Source organism: Hibiscus syriacus, unplaced genomic scaffold (assembly GCF_006381635.1).
Source record: "Hibiscus syriacus cultivar Baekdansim isolate YM2019G1 unplaced genomic scaffold, ASM638163v2 tig00110202_pilon, whole genome shotgun sequence".
Lineage (NCBI taxonomy): Eukaryota > Viridiplantae > Streptophyta > Magnoliopsida > Malvales > Malvaceae > Hibiscus > Hibiscus syriacus.
Genome location: NW_024062625.1, coordinates 737,393 through 755,678, shown reverse-complemented (window position 1 = coordinate 755,678; position 18,286 = coordinate 737,393). Strand labels below are relative to the sequence as shown.

The 18,286-nt window shown below is 34.8% G+C and overlaps 1 pseudogene; it reads left to right on the top strand.

Moving 5' to 3' along the window:
- The first annotated feature begins 1,934 nt into the window (after window positions 1-1,934).
- Window positions 1,935-18,286, top strand: part of LOC120218962 — a 30,128-nt pseudogene continuing 13,776 nt past the window's right edge.

Sequence of the window (18,286 nt, the reverse complement as noted above, 5' to 3'; positions counted from 1 at the left end):
TTTCTTTCTATAAGAAAGTAAAATGGTGAGAATAATATATATCATGTTACTTCATTCTCCACCTATGGATCTAAGGAGTCTTTTGCTCCATCCGACATTTTGACTTTATTCTCCATCTTGGATCTAAGGAGTTCTGGCGTTTGATTTCTATTTTATTATTATTTCTTAAATCAACTTGTGTTTGTGTTAGTTAAAAGATCATACTGAATTTTTTTTTCTCAATTTAAAAGTCACATTAAATGCAAAAAAATTGTTTAAGAATGAGTACTTCAAATCCATTAAGTCCAGGGACGGAGCCAGAATTAAATATTGGCAGTGACCTAAATATTAGACTATTTAAGAAAAATATAAAGACTTATTATGTATTTAAACTCATTCAATATGAACCAAGTGACCTTAGTGATTAAGGGATTGTTATTATCCTTGAGGTTCCGAGTTCAAGAACGCATGTAGGGTATGAACGTTCATTGTCAAATACTTGAAAGTAATTGTTAAGATATTTATCTTATATTCACCCTAAATTTAAAAAAAAATCAAAAGAAAACTTCTAATTTATCTAATATTTAAACTTACAATGACTTAAATTGTAATTAGACAAAAAATTTGAGAACACAGACTTATCATTCTTTAGTTCGACCCCTACTTGATTAAATATTTAATAAATTTTTATATTTTTTAAATTTAAATATTTATTTTTTCATGAATCAAAAATACTATTAAATCAAAATTATATCGAATATATACATTTTAACAGGGGTCGGGCCTCCTTGGACACTAAGGGAGCTCCGTCCCTGATTAAGTCAAACTTTTATTATATGATAGAGGTTTGGTTCACGTTGTATAACTTTATAGGGCATAAATCTTTGATTTCAGATCAGATTATGATGCTTGGTTCATGAAAATCCTTGGCCGTGATCTCACATTATGTACAGGTTATAATATCATAACATTCTACCTTAGTCATATCTAAGATTAAAGGTGTAATTTAATTTTTTTTATCATATTATCTTTGTCTTTATTTATTTATTATCAAATATAATCTTACATTCTACAAATTAAACTCAACCTAAAATATTTCTATATATATAAAGATCACGTGACCTCATAAGTTAGCAGTGTAATACTGTAATAGTTATTGGATTAATTTGGTAAAAAGATTTCCCCGGAAAAGGTCACATGACCTCTGCCTGAGCTTTTGAGTGGTAAAAGTGACATGGTATCCGAAAAAGGTTCTGTGCACAGAAACAGATGTCTGCAGCATGAGTTCTGTGTTTCTCTTGGGACATTATATGTTCTTTGTTTATCTTATTCACGTTTCATCAATCAAGTACTACACTTCAGATTGGTGTCTTCTCTTTTGGGAGTGCGCATATATTCATTGTGCTTCTATAATTGGTACGTGTCATGCAATATCTTTTAGGCTTAAATATACAAAATTTATCCGACCTATGCTTGTTTTTTAGTTTAGTGTTTAACGTTTATTTTGTTCCAGTTTCGTACTTAACGTTTTATTTCGTTACTTAAAATAGGTCAAGCCGTGATAAACCGTTAGTTTTATCTGTTAAGTGATACATGTCACAATATGATAATTTTAAATTTTTTATATAAAATTAAAAAATATATATATATATTTTTTTAAAAGAAAGCACATAAAATTCGAAATAACCCCAAAACTTTGAAAACATTCATTTCAACCCCTAAACCCACGCCGCCCGCCACACTTTGTCGTCGAGAAAGCTCCACCCAACCTCACCTCCCCCGATGACCAAAACCCCTATGAAATCGTGACTGATCAACGGTCGATCGACGACGAATCGATGTTTTATACCCCGCGAACCCTAGGATGAAAATCACAATCCCAAGCGATTTCAACGACCAATCGACGACAACTACGACGACTTATAAATAGGATGATGACAAAGACTACATCGGCGATGGTGGTCGTGGTCAGAAAGGACGGCGACGGCAGGTTAGTGTTAATATTTGAGGATTTTAGGGATTTTGAGAGTTTTTGTAATTTAAAAGATATAAGGGTTTTTTTTATAAATATAATAATATTTTTAATTTTAAAAAAAAATAAAATTACGAGATTGTGACATGTGTCACTTAACGGAGAAAACTAACAGTCCATCACAGCTTGTCTCATTTTGAGTAATGGAATGAAACTTAGACACCAAACTGTGACGAAATAAACGTTAGGCACTAAACTAAAAAAGCATGCATAAATTAAACAACTTTTGTATATTTAAGCATATTTGTTGACATTAATTTTCCGCCAGCCGAGTTCCACGGTCAACCCGAAGACTCCTATCGCCTCATGTCTCCCTCCACGTCACCGGAATCTTCGAAAACAACCAACATGAGACATGGCTCCATAGGACTCCAAAGGCAACCGAAATCCTCGCCACTAAAGCAAGAGTTCAATCTTCGTAGGATTCAGAAATCAGGACTAAAAATAGCAGATTTTTTACTATAAATGTATGTAAAAATTCAGGCAATAGGGAGGAGGTTACACGCAAAAATACTCAGAGTTTACAAGAAACGCGACGGGGCAAACATACGGAGAGCAACGATTTACAAAAAAAAAACCTACAAGGAATACACGAAAAATACGAGAAATACAGAAGGGATTCATTCGAAGAAAAAAATACAGAAGTATTTCGGAAGGAGAAGTCCGAGAAGAACGACATACCTCGGAACATAAACAATCTGACGGCGGAGGAATTAGATCGAAGAGGTGAAGAGTCGAAGTTTCTTTTGCCTTTTCGCGGAGTTGGGGACATTTTCTTGCAAGACCGGGATTGGATCCAAGTTATCGGTGTCGAGAAAGATCTACTTTTAAAGTTTAGCGTTGAACGACTTCTTTCCCGGCGAGAAAGTAGTGAAGCGCTCACCCTTGTTTTTAATATCTGGTAACAAATGAGTATGGTTCCCTTTTTTTTTATTTTAAACGTGAATGTGGCTTTGATCTGACATAGCAAGTGGAGCACACCAATTGTAATATATCGGGAAAATTACTTATTTGGTCACTTGATATTTGATGAATTATGTTAGCTTTATTTTTCCTTTAAGTGTGGCATTATATTATGCATCCAATTCATTTTGATCCTAGAACTTTCATTTTAAATTGAATCGTTAGATTTAGATTTCAATTATTTTAGTCCTAATTTAGATTATTTTATTTAGTATCGTTTTATTTATTATTATAATAATTATTATTTTTAAAACCTCTTTTTCATTTTTTTATTTCCCTTTTAACATTTCTTTTATATATATATATATATGTTTTAGTTATATTTTTCTATTTTTTTGGTTTTTTTATTTCTTACTATTATATTATACTATTTTTCTTAATTATTTTATTTTCATTTTTATTCTTATGTATTTATTTATTTATTTTTTAACTAACCTTTTTATATATTATTATTATTTACTTTATTTATTATTTTCTATTATTTTTTTACTAACCGTTGTTTATTTTTGTCGTACGTTTTGTTTTATTATTATATTTATATCTATAGATATATATATATATTTCCCTTTGCTACCTCGTATTTATTTTTATTTTACCATCTAACATTTTTTGATACTTACAGTGATAATTTCAATCGATCAAAGGTGAGTAATTCGAATCGGGTAATTTAAATTTTTAACTTTTCGCAACTAAGACAATCGGTAAATTAATTGGTACCGAAAGGGCTGTTCAAGGGTGCTGATCCTTCCTTGACCGTAACTGACTCCCGAACCCGACACATTTCTGGTAAAACGCAGATCAGGTAAGATGGTGTCCGAGCCTCCTAAATTCGTTTTAAAATGGTCGGTGGCGACTCTAACCCAATCCATTCAAGTCGAAGCCCAATTTTGGGCCCAATCGAAAGACTGTCGCGATAGCTTGGCGACTCTGCGGGGGATCGGTAAGTGAGTCAGACCGAAATTAATTTTCGGTTGTCTTTTTTAGCGAAAGTTATAAATTTTAATTTTAATTTATTTATTTGATTCTAATTATTTACCTTTGATTATTTTTCAAGTAAATAGTTATACTGACGTTTTTTAATGATTTCAGATTTTTCAAAATTGTCATCTCTAGCTCTGTACCCGAGCTCCGAACCCTTTTAAGTGGGGGTAAAAGTGACGCCTTCGTGTGAATTTATTCGCCGTATGGGCCTAGCAAGTAACCTTCGGGATTCATATACCTTATACCTTCGTGTGAATTTATTCTCCGTATGGGCATAAGGGAATGTTTCCTCTCGAGTTTAACTTAGTCCACACAAGCTTATAATAGGCTTAGGACTAAGGGTCTGGCAAGCCCAAGGGGACACCAACAAGGAGAACTCGAGTACCTTTTTAGAACCTAAACCGGGAGAGTACAGGGAATTATAGCCCACCCCAATACCTCATTCCAAACCCTAGGTTGCTTTATTTCCTGTTTTATTTTCTGTTCAAAGCATGCGAACTAGACAAATATGCGGTTAGGATTTGTTTGAAATTAGCATGCGGGATAGAGATCATGTCCGGGTAGGAATTAAAGCATGTGGGGTAGATATCATGTGCAGTAGGATTTTTCATTTTTATTATTATTTTGATTTACCTCACTAACTCTTTTTATTTTTTGTTTTCCTTTATTTTGTTTTCATCATTTGAAACGAGGTGTTGATCCACCAAAAATGTGTTTGTTAAACATGGATAATCTGCATTAATGGAAAAAGGGGTTGTAATACAAGAGATGAAAATGCAGAGGACAATCTACAAGGAGACTATGTATCACATTTAATCCAAAAGATGTGGTACCCACAATTGAAGAATATATCACTATACTGCATTATAAAGGACTCAATGAACCGGGTCTACATCAAGCACAATGAAAGTCTATCTTTGAAGAACTGACTGGCAGAAGTTGCAGGGGCAAGATGATGGCCACTGATCTTAGGAGTCACTTCAAAGACGATAATGGCAAAACGATAACTGAAATTGGAGACCATTGCTGACGAGTTCAAGAAACAGACAAATGGACTTCACATAGTCCTATCAATTAAGGGCTTCAATGACGTATTCGTTGGGAACAGGCTCAACAAAAGATAAATGTTGGAGGTGCAGCCATTCGAGACTTCTTTTTTGGGGCAAACAACTCGTCATTTGCACGGTTCATCCATAAAAGCCAGAGTGGTTCGACAGGTTATTCAACCGGTTACGGATGAAGGTGGAAGACTAGTCAACATGTGAGAAGTTGTCAGAATATTTTTTGTCTCTTAAAAGATAAAACACTTTTGTCCCTAATAAGGATTATTTCTAATAACAGACACATTTTTGGATTAATGCCTCGAACATTGCATGCATTATACATCTAGACATATGTTGCATTTTGTTATTTTTCTTTACATTCGCATTAACTAACATATGTATGTCTCATAAAAAGGGAACACATACTAGATACACCACCTCAAGCATTGGACATACCCCATCCGCATAACACCCGCCTGAAAAAGAAGAAGATGAAAGCAAGAATCGAGAAAATCGAAAAGAACATGGCCAAATTGCAGAAAGATCTAGAAGACAAGATAAACCAGCAGTCGAAATACTCTGGAAACAATCACAAAGAACCAAGAGTCCTTGGTTGATCAGATCGTTGTCAAGTTAGTTGGCCTACAACAGACCAGTGCGCCTGGGGCAGGTTCACCGGAAGGGGTAACTATACAGCCTACCCCGCAAGTGGTTATCTCACCTGAAATCTTACCAGAACTTCGAGGGGACTCTTCTGCTGCAAAAGCGAAGCCCTCATCCTCTGTATTTAACCCTAAGAACAATCCGGGTTATTACAATATACCGGATTTGGATGAGGATGACAAAGCGAAGAAGATGGAGGAAAAAATCAAGCAGTTAGAGGAGCAAATGAAGGTAGTTAAAGGAGACCATGACTATCCTGGAATTGATGCTGTGGAACTCAGTCTAGTCCCAGACTTAATTCTTCCTCTGAAATTTAAGTCCCCAAAATTCGAGAAGTTTGACGGGAACAGTTGTTCATCCGCTTACATCACCATGTTCTGCCGAAAGATAACAGGATATGGAGGAAACGATCAACTCATGATTCACTGCTTCTATGAGAGTCTGTCGGGCTCGGCCATATGGTGGTACAACCAGCTAAGCCGGTCAAATATCAAGACCTGGAAGGACCTGGCCAAGTCATTTCTGGAACAATACAAGCATGTCAATGACATAAGGCCAGATCGAGTCATGCTACAAAGCATGGAAAAGAAGCATAACGAGAGTTTCAGGCAGTGCGCACAAAAATGGAGGGACTTGGTTGTGCAAGTTCATCAACCTTTAGATAAAAAAGAAACCCGAAAACTTTTCGTACAGACCCTGAAGGCTCCATACTTCGGACACCTGGTTGTGATCACATCAGGGAGCTTTTCAGACTTGGTTATGGCCGGAGAAATGATCGACTCAGCCATAAAGCAAGGCAAGATTAAGGATGGGGAGACCAGTAGGAAACCTCCTATGCGAGAGCGGGGTGGAGAGATTAACAACATCAACCATGTCAGTAAAGGTGTTACAATCTCCAAACCGAAATCAACTGCAACTGTGCCGTCATGTACTTCTAAACAAGATTCCAGAGAACCCGGAGAGGAAATAGAGCATTTCGACCCTATTCTGATGACATACAAAGAACTCTATCAACAACTTCTTGACACCCACGTAGTGTCACCATATCCGGTGGAACCCATAAAGCCCCCATACCCCAAGTGGTATGACGAGAGTGCTCAATGTGAATATCACGACGGTGTCCCAGGGCACACTATTGAGAACTGTTACGCATTCAAGATAGTCATACAGAAGATGCGTAACCAGAATTGGATCGACTTCAACAACTTGGGGGCATCCAAGTGAGGAAGACCATTTCATCATCTAAGGCATTCTGTTTGAATTTGTTTTTTTTTTTCATTTTTTCTCAAGTTTTTGTAAGGACTTTTTAAAGAAATTTATGTTACTTTAAAGATGTTAAGCAATGAATCACATTTGCAAACTTGCAATTCTTTGAATATCATTTGAATTAAGAAACTCTGTAAATGGTTCAAAGTTACAGATCTTTGACAAGGTAACATGATTTAAAACAAAGACCTTGACCTTACCCAGAATATACCCTCAAACACCGTACCCTCTCTTGCAATTAACCAATATAACATTTTCCTTTAATAATGTATAGACAACATAGGGCATCATTTGCATATGACATTATTATACTATTTATTTAAGACGTTCAGTGATGATAATGATCTTCACAAATGGAATAGTCGAGTAGGTAAAATCTAGTTTATGTCAGTTGCTTGGAAATTGAACTCTAAAGATGAAATTTTTGACTTTCAACAAACACCTAGGCTATAACAGGTTCTTCTTGACAATCTTAAGAAATTAAATCCGTAAAGCTGAGTTATTCCACTAAGGCAATTGGTTATAGAGGAAAATTGAAAGCCCTGGCCTTATGAGTAGATTACGTTCAAACCATGACATTGCTCGAACACTTGGCAATTCGGTATTTGCTCCACTGCTTTTGTCAAGCCGAAGACTTTGTGATAAGATGAACCCTTCAGTTAAACCTGATAAAACTGATTATAATGTTAAGTTGTCCCTGTAAAGCGATTGGTTAAACGCCCCGACTTTATGGATTCAGCTAGCCAGATAACGACAAATTAAATCAAATTTATCTAAGAAAGAAATTTTCGGTAATGATGGACTAAGGGAGTTAAGGAACACCTGTTATAGTCAAATACGCACGAGCACTCAAGAATTTCATTTTTAGACCGATATTTTTGCACTACCTTTATTAGAAGAGCTTACAAAACTTGAACAAATGGAGAATTCATAGGACCGAAATAGAAGGTCTAGTAATTGATCAGGCTAGTTGCGTCATTTTGTCCGCATCCAATTAAACTGTCAAGCCAAAGAAAAGCCTGTTGCAATAGCAGTCCAAAAAATGACCTTTTTATGGATGAAACCTTAGGTCAACCTAAAGCCAACTCATCCATTTAAATATTTGTCAAAGAGCTATAACTCTGGAAGGATTAAACGAGCTATTGATTCATTTGATATACTTTGAACTCATGTTTATAATTTGATTCATTTGCGAGCCTGAATTAAGGAGCAACATTTTTCCCCCTCTTAAACAAGAAAAAAACATTTTCAAACAGAACAGTCTCAGATTTGCAGCATAACTTAAATCGAGAAGGGTTATATGCCAACAAAAGACCATCGAGTTTGACTACGCTCGGCTCCAAGCGCATCATTTGCAGTATAGCTTAAGTCGAGAAGAGTTATCTGCCAAAGACCCTCAAGTTCGATTACACTCAGCTTCGATGGCATATCATTTACAACATATCTCAAGGCTAGAAGGGTTATCTGTCACCAAAAGACCTTCGAGTTCGACTACACTCAGCTCCAAGGCATATCATTTGCAGCATAACTTAAATCGAGAAGGGTTATCTGCCAACCAAAGACCTTCGAGTTCGACTACGCTCAGCTCCAAAACGCATCATTTGCAACATAGCTTAAGTCGAGAAGGGCTATCTGTCAAAGACCCTCAAGTTCGATTACACTCAACTTCGAGGGCACATCATTTACAGCATAACTCAAGGCTAGAAGGGTTATATGTAACCAAAAGACCTTCGAGTTCGACTACGCTAAGCTCCAAGACATATCATTTACAGCATAACTTAAACCGAGAAGGGTTATCTGCCAACCAAAGACCTTCGAGTTCGACTACGCTCAACTCCAATGTGTATAATTTATAGCATAGCTTAAGTCGAGAAGGGCTATCTGCCAAAGACCCTCGAGTTTGATTACACTTAGCTTCGAGGGCACATCATTTACATCATAACTCAAGGCTAGAAGGGTTATCTGTCACCAAAAGACCTTCGAGTTCGACTACGCTCAGCTCTAAGGCATATCATTTGCAGCAGCTTAAGTCAAGAAGGGCTATCTGCCAAAGACTCTCGAGTTCGATTATACTCAGCTTCGAGGGCACATCATTTACAGCATAACTCAAGGCTAGAAGGGTTATCTGTCACCAAAGACCTTCGAGTTCGACTACGCTCAGCTCTAAGGTACATCATTTGCAGTATAGCTTAAGTCGAGAAGGGTTATCTACCAACCGAAGACCTCCGAGTTCGATTGCATTCAGCTCGGAGGCAAACCAAATTTACAACATAGCTCAAGGCAAGAAGGGTTATCTGTCAATAAATTTTTTGAGTTCGATTACGTTTAGCTCGATGATACCTCAATCACACTATAGTCCAATTGCAATCGAGGTTTTCAAGTCGAGAAGAAAATCTGGGTTAGTCGTGCTGTAGTGACAAGGAACTGTTTTCCGACAACATAACTTAAGTCGATAAAAGTTATCTGTCAACGAAGACCTTTCAAGTTCGATTTCATTCATCTCGAGGACCTATCAACCACATGGCGGAGTCAAAGAACTGTTTTCCAGTCGAGTTTTAAAACCAAGGTCTTTAAATCGAGAAGAAGGCCGAAGTGGACTACAATTTGACGATAAGAAGCCACATTCTGATTCAAATTTCGAACTGCGACTTTAATTCTATATTTCAATATGGACTCGATTTCGCAACGGAAGAGCCATCCACAACTCAATTCGACAGGGAGTTATTATTAATGGAAATATCAAAGTCAATTTTCAACTCCACCAAATGAAAATTCGTGTCTTTTTATCTTTGTCTTATTTTTCGTTCCACAAAAAAGTATAAAAAAGGGCAGTTGTTGACACTAATTTTCCGCCAGCCAAGTTCCATGGTCAACCCGAAGACTCCTCTCGCCTCATGTCTCCCTTCACGTCACCGGAATCTTCGAAAACAACCAACATGAGACGTGGCTCCATAGGACTCCAAAGGCAACCGAAATCCTCGCCAATAAAGCAAGAGTTCAGTCTTCGTAGGATTCAAGAAATCAGGACTAAAAATAGCATATTTTTTACTATAAATGTGTGTAAAAATTCAGGCAATAGGGAGGAGGTTACACGCAAAAATACTCAGAGTTTACAAGAAACGCGACGGGGCAAACATACGGGGAGCAACGATTTACAAAAAAAATCCTACAAGGAATACACGAAAAATACGAGAAATACAGAGGGGATTCATTCGAAGAAAAAAATACATAAGTATTTCGGAAGGAGAAGTCCGAGAAGAACGACATACCTCAGAACAGAAACGATCTGACGGCGGAGGAGTTAGATCGAAGAGGTGAAGAGTCGAAGTTTCTTTTTCCTTTTCGCGGAGTTGGGGACATTTTTTTGCAAGACCGGGATTGGATCCAAGTTACCGGTGTCGAGAAAGATCTACCTTTAAAGTTTAGCGTTGAACGGCTTCTTTCCCGGCGAGAAAGCAGTGAAGCACTCACCCTTGTTTTTAATATCTGGTAACAAATGAGTATGGTTCCTTTTTTTTTAATTTTAAACGTGAATGTGGCTTTGATCGGGAATGTCTCAGGAAAGGCGGGTTAATATACGGCTAATATACAGCATTACCGGATACATTAAAATGTATTTAATAAATTCGGTTTAGCGGTACCTATTATGTTGACAACTAATAATGTTTTAGGTAGAAAAAAGAAAAAACTATTAAAAAATTTGGTAACCGGTAAACTTTGGTTATCGGTAAGTATCTATCCTTTTTATAAAAGTGTCCATACTTTTAACATATCAAGTAAATTTTACCGGTTTTGTCATAATGAATCTGGTTTTGTCATATTTTTACCTGTTATATTGTAAATTATCTATCCTTTTTATAAAAGTGTCCATACTTATTTCACTGTGAAAATATATTTATTATTATCTTTAGTTAATATTGTTAAATTTAAAATCTAAATAATATTTTATAAAATATCAAAACAATCAAATAATTTTTTGTGTAAATGAAATTATTAAATTAATATTGTAGGTGGAAAACATGAAACACTATTAAAAAAATTGAAACATAAATTACATAACTTTCAAAAAAGTATATATCATTTTTATAAAAGTGTCCATACTTATTTCACTGTTGAAAACATATTTATTATTATATTTGGTTAATATTGTTAAATTTAAATTCTAAATAATATTTTATAAAATATCAAAACAATCAAATAAAATTTTGTGTAAATTAAATTATTAAATTAATATTGTAGGTGGAAAACATAAAACACTATTAAATAAATTGAAACATAAATTACATAACTTTAAAAGCAGTTTTAAATCCTAAAAAGTGTCGATACTTTTAAGAAATATCGATCCAAAACGATATACCAGGTAAAAATATGATAAAACCGGTAACAAAATGATAAAACCGGTAAAATTAAAAGTGTCGATACGTTATATAAGGATCGACACTTTGTGAATTTAAAAGAGAAGCAGTTATAGCGCCTATAATGTGTCGATACTTTAAAAAAAAATATCGATCCACAACGATATAACAGGTAAAAAATATGATAAACCGGTATCAAAATGATAAAAACGGTAAAATGATACCGGATATATTGAAAGTGTCGATACTTTCGTAAGTACGTGTAATAAATTATCGACACTTTCAAAGAAATAGGTAATTATCCTTTCGAAAGTATCGACACCTGACATAAAAGTATCGACACTTTTGTATTTGTATCGATTAAATATAAATAACATATCCGATGAAAATATAAGCTAAATATCCTCTGAAAATAGATAGAACGGACGAGTTTTTGAAATCGAAGAGTAATTGTTGCTGCATTTCAGAAGGCGTTTCTAAAGCGAAGTTTGTTTGTTTGTTGCTGCAGTCGAATCGAAAAGTATGTTGTCGAAACCCTAATTTTTTATTATTACAGTAATCGCGATAGGGTTTTTTATGTGTTGTTTGGGGTTTTGGAGTAAGGAAGCATTTGGGACCGATTGCAGGTAGAAATAGATATTCAAGGAAAACGATAAATGTCGATACTTTTATTAAATATTATAGGTAGAAAATGATATTATAGGTTGTATAAATGTGCCGACACATTTTGGTGTGGCCATTCAAATTCTTTTGAAGAAAACCGTTTTACCACAAGAGTAGTTATCTATATTTGTATTGAAAAGTGTATGTAACAAAATAATTTGATTTGCGTAAACTGATATATGAAGGAAAAATGGAGTCAATGGGTTGGAAAATTGTTGGTGGAGCAGATGACTTTGAAATTGAGGCCGAGACTCGAAAGCAACCAAAGGGTGGATATATGTACTTCTAGTAAGTATCAATGTCTTTTTGTTATTATTGTTGAAATGGTAATTGGATTAAAGTATCGATAAACTTTAAATTGATTACAAATTTTAAATGTTAACAGTATGGCCGAATGCAAAAGGATGAAGGGAGATGGCACACAGAGCGGTTCGGTATGTAAAATGAAATTGACATTGAGTAGTATTAGTATTTAGTGTTAATGTATTGATTAAGAAACGTTTATGTTTAATATTAGGTGAAAAAAGATGTGAGGTCCAAATGGAATTCAATGAGTGATGCTGAAAAGGAACCTTACATCACACAGTCAAGGAATGATAGTAAAGAATACAAAGAACGGAGGAAAGCACATGAAAATAAGGTATTCATTAAACTTGTAAATACGTTGATACAAAATATATAAGAACTATAACATTATATATTGTTAAAAAATGTAGGAAGTTTCGACAAGATGCAGCATTAAAAGGGTGAATTTATTAATTAAACACCTTAAGGAGAAGGGTCAGTTGAATGTGCTGGGAGAAATAGGTTTTGGATCGTTGATCGGAGTAAGGGATCGACCTATTCGGAGGGAATTGTGTCGATCCTTGATGGCACAATTTGACGTCAGTCAATGTATGGCTAAGTATGGTGATTATTCATTCCCTCTGGGGGTATCGACTGCTGCAGCCGTATTGGGGGTACAAAACAAAGGCAAAAGTGTTATAGAAGTCTGTAGGAGTAAGAACTGGAAAGCACTTGCCTCCAAATATGGTTTGAATCATAAGGTGACATATACTGAAGTTGAAGAGGATATCAAAAGTGGATCTTACTTGGGGGATGAGCTGAAGGCCCGAGTTCTATTGTACCTTGTCGGTATATTTCTTTGTCCAACGGGTGATACGTCAACGAACAAGGAATATATGAAGCTCATTTGCGATGAAGGCTTGAAGGGTGAATTCAATTGGGCTGAATATATCCATTCGAGATTGATTGAATCAATTATCACCTTTAAAAAGGGCAGCCAGAGATACCTCAAAGGGTGCATAGCAATCTTAGAGGTAAATGAGTTGAATCACTTTTTTGTGTTTTTATATAAAAATTCTAATTTTATTATAAATGCAGGTTGCACTGTTCGATTTTAGTCGGGCTGTGAGGCAGTGCCGGCTTATGAAAGAACCGGAGTGGCACGCATCCGTGCATGGGGGAAGGAAGAGGTGGTTAGAGTGATGGTGAAGTTGAAGTTGGATAGAGGGAAGAAGCAAGAAATGGTAATAAATGTAATTAAATAATATTAAGAATATAATCAATGTCTTAATATTGTAATTTAATTTTTTGAAGGTTATTGGCAAGGATGTAGAGGAGGCAGTGGAGGCAGAGGAGAAGAAAGGAGGGATGGTTGTATTGGGGGATGAAGGTGAGTGGGACGACGGTGAAGCAAAACAGAGTAACTTCGACATTTTGATGTCTGAATTGGCTGATATCAAAAAAATCCAATTTGAAATCATGCAAAGACAATCAAGAGTCGAAGAGAAACTTGATCAAGTCGTAGAGAAACTCGAGAGGCATAAGGGGGTAGTGGAAGGAAAAATAGATGGAGTGGTGAAAGAAGTAGAGGTGTTGAGGGGTGAAGTGGTGAAAGAAGTTTCGGTGTTAAGGGGTGATATTAAGATGGTGACGGGAGAAAAATTTGAGGGAGTGGTGAAGGAGGTTGTTGATTTGAGGAGTGAACTTACGGGGGTGAAGGGGGTGGTTGATAAATACTCGGATGAAGGAGCTCAATTGAAGGGTGAAATAAAAGATATGAAGAGCTATGTAGAAAAAAAGTACGATGAACTGAAAAAATATGAAGAAGAAAAGAGGGAGGAGGAAGAAGAAGAGATGGAAGAAATGAGGAGGAAGGAGAGGCCCAATGTGCTTTATACACCGGAGAGTGTCATAGCAGCAGTTTTGGATTCGGAATGTCCTGCACCCCAGAAGAAGAAGCAGAAGGTAAGTTAATAAAAGAATACTTAATTTGATTTTTATATGTTGTTGTGACAAAAATTTGTATGCAAAATTGTAGGTTGAAAAAGCGGACATTCCAACTGGAATTGATGACATCGAAGCTGCAATTTGTGATTATTTATGGAATAGCGAGTTAGAATCGGGGTAAGTGAAATATATTGTTTTGTGAGTGATATTTAAATATTTCATGACAAGATATTAATCCTAATGATTCATACAGATATTCTGTAATATCAATGGGAAATCAATTCGCTACTGTATACGACGTTGCAACGTTGAAGCCTACAGAATGGGTTGGCGGTGTGGTAAGTAGAAAGTAGAAATAAATAAAACTTATTGAATATGTTCTGATTGTGTAATTAATTTTGTTAGGTTATCGATTTGCTCGCCTGGACCATATGCTACGATTCTCAAAAGTCACACCGGAGGATTGGCTACCTTCCATACCTCTTAGTGGTGAGTTAAATTAATAAATATTGAAAAGTAGTGTTATAGACGGTAAATTAATAATGTTTGTTGCGTAATTACAGCAACAGGCGTTGGAAGCCAACAATAAAGAAAGTGTTGAGAATATTTCTACCTTCTGGGGTGTCATATTGGATAACTATGTGAAATTCACGGACTGTGAGAAGGTAAGACACCATACCAATTGCAAATGATGTTTTCGGATATAGAATGTTGAATTTTGTCAAATTGGGTGTGAAATTTGTTGCAGATAATGATCACAATAAACTACCATAATTCACACTGGTATCTGTTGGTGTTGGATATGGTAGATCATGTTGTAACAAATATATGATAGTATGTTTACAACTGAAGCAGCTAAACAGAGAGTGAAGGATGCTAAGAGATTGGTATGTATGTATGTATGTATGTATGAAAGGACATTATGTAAATTATAATGTATAATTTTTTTGGTGCATAACTTCTTCTATTTTAATGCAGATTAAAATATTAGATTCTTATAATAAGAAACGCATTTGGGTTGAGTCATGTGGATCTCTAGGAAAGTATCCCTTGAAAAACTTCAAATTTGTGGAGCATAAGAAGAATAAGCAATTGAATGGGTATGAGATGTTATCACAAATAGAAAGCTTAATTTATGCAGTATTCATCATAATTGACATGTGTGGTTTTCAAATTTTGTAACAGATATGATTGCGGCATGTATGTGATGATGTGGATGGAATCGATCGGTTCTACAGGGGCACTGGTGATTTGTAAGTGGATAGAAAAATTGTTTGTGGTAAAATTGTTAAAAGTCGTAGATTGAATGCTGTAGTTGACAATACTTAACGTTCTGACAATTTGAATATAGGTTGTTGGAGACTGGGATCGATCGCGAGTATTAAATGATCTCGTAAGCCACAATCAAAATGAACGAAGACAGGAGATAACAAAAGCCGCAATATTACATAAGAATAACAAAGGATGCAATGATGTAAATGTCGAGTTAATTTTGTATAAGATTTATAATTTTGTATACGATTTATAATTTGTATACGATTTATATTTTTTTATGTGAATATAATTATGAATGAGATGAGAAAAGTTAGCAGTATGTTGTTGTACATGTTTCTTATACACATTAAGGGTCATGTCGATACTAATATAGTTGTGTCGATATTTTTTTTCCAGAATGAATTTTTACAAGGTGCATCAATAAAGTGTCGATCCATATATAAAAAAGTGTCGATCCCAAATCATCGAACCCAAAAGTATAATGTAATATGTAATTTTTTAATCTAACCGGTACAATTATACCGGTTTTATGAGAGAATAAGTCTAAATAATGTGTCGACACTAATATAGTTTGTGTCGATATTTTTTTTCCAGAATGAATTTTTACAAGGTGCATCAATAAAGTGTCGATCCATATAAAAAGTGTCGATCCCAAAATCATCGAACCCAAAGTATAATGTAATATGTAATTTTTCAATCTAACCGGTACAATTATACCGGTTTTATGAGAGAATAAGTCTAAATAATGTGTCGACACTAATATAGTTTGTGTCGATATTTTTTTTCCAGAATGAATTTTTACAAGGTGCATCAATAAAGTGTCGATCCATATATAAAAAGTGTCGATCCCAAAATCATCGAACCCAAAAGTATAATGTAATATGTAATTTTTTAATCTAACCGGTACAATTATACCGGTTTTATGAGAGAATAAGTCTAAATAATGTGTCGACACTAATAGTTTGTGTCGATATTTTTTTCCAGAATGAATTTTACAAGGTGCATCAATAAAGTGTCGATCCATATATAAAAAGTGTCGATCCCAAATCATCGAACCCAAAAGTATAATGTAATATGTAATTTTTCAATCTAACCGGTACAATTATACCGGTTTTATGAGAGAATAAGTCTAAATAATGTGTCGACACTAATATAGTTTGTGTCGATATTTTTTTCCCAGAATGAATTAAAAACAAGGTGCACCCATAAAGTGTCGATCCATATATAAAAAAGTGTCGATCCCAAAATCATCGAACCCAAAAGTATAATGTAATATGTAATTTTTAATCTAACCGGTACAATTATACCGGTTTTATGAGAGAATAAGTCTAAATAATGTGTCGACACTAATATAGTTTGTGTCGATATTTTTTTTCCAGAATGAATTTTTACAAGGTGCATCAATAAAGTGTCGATCCATATATAAAAAGTGTCGATCCCAAAATCATCGAACCCAAAAGTATAATGTAATATGTAATTTTTCAATCTAACCGGTACAATTATACCGGTTTTATGAGAGAATAAGTCTAAATAATGTGTCGACACTAATATAGTTTGTGTCGATATTTTTTTCCCAGAATGAATTAAAAACAAGGTGCACCCATAAAGTGTCGATCCATATATAAAAAAGTGTCGATCCCAAAATCATCGAACCCAAAAGTATAATGTAATATGTAATTTTTAATCTAACCGGTACAATTATACCGGTTTTATGAGAGAATAAGTCTAAATAATGTGTCGACACTAATATAGTTTGTGTCGATATTTTTTTTCCAGAATGAATTTTTACAAGGTGCATCAATAAAGTGTCGATCCATATAAAAAGTGTCGATCCCAAAATCATCGAACCCAAAAGTATAATGTAATATGTAATTTTTCAATCTAACGGTACAATTATACCGGTTTTATGAGAGAATAAGTCTAATAATGTGTCGACACTAATATAGTTTGTGTCGATATTTTTTCCCAGAATGAATTAAAACAAGGTGCACCCATAAAGTGTCGATCCATATATAAAAAGTGTCGATCCCAAAATCATCGAACCCAAAAGTATAATGTAATATGTAATTTTTTAATCTAACCGGTACAATTATACCGGTTTTATGAGAGAATAGTCTAAATAATGTGTCGACACTAATATAGTTTGTGTCGATATTTTTTTTCCAGAATGAATTTTTACAAGGTGCATCAATAAAGTGTCGATCCATATATAAAAAGTGTCGATCCCAAAATCATCGAACCCAAAAGTATAATGTAATATGTAATTTTCAATCTAACCGGTACAATTATACCGGTTTTATGAGAGAATAAGTCTAAATAATGTGTCGACACTAATATAGTTGTGTCGATATTTTTTTCCCAGAATGAATTAAAAACAAGGTGCACCCATAAAGTGTCGATCCATATATAAAAAAGTGTCGATCCCAAAATCATCGAACCCAAAAGTATAATGTAATATGTAATTTTTTAATCTAACCGGTACAATTATACCGGTTTTATGAGAGAATAAGTCTAAATAATGTGTCGACACTAATATAGTTTGTGTCGATATTTTTTTCCCAGAATGAATTAAAACAAGGTGCACCCATAAAGTGTCGATCCATATATAAAAAAGTGTCGATCCCAAAATCATCGAACCCAAAAGTATAATGTAATATGTAATTTTTTAATCTAACCGGTACAATTATACCGGTTTTATGAGAGAATATGTCTAAATAATGTGTCGACACTATATATTTTGTGTCGATACTAATTTAAATATCAAGTGTTTTCCACCGTTATATAGTACTCTTAATCGAGAAACCCTAAACATAAATGCAAGCAGGCAGATCTTC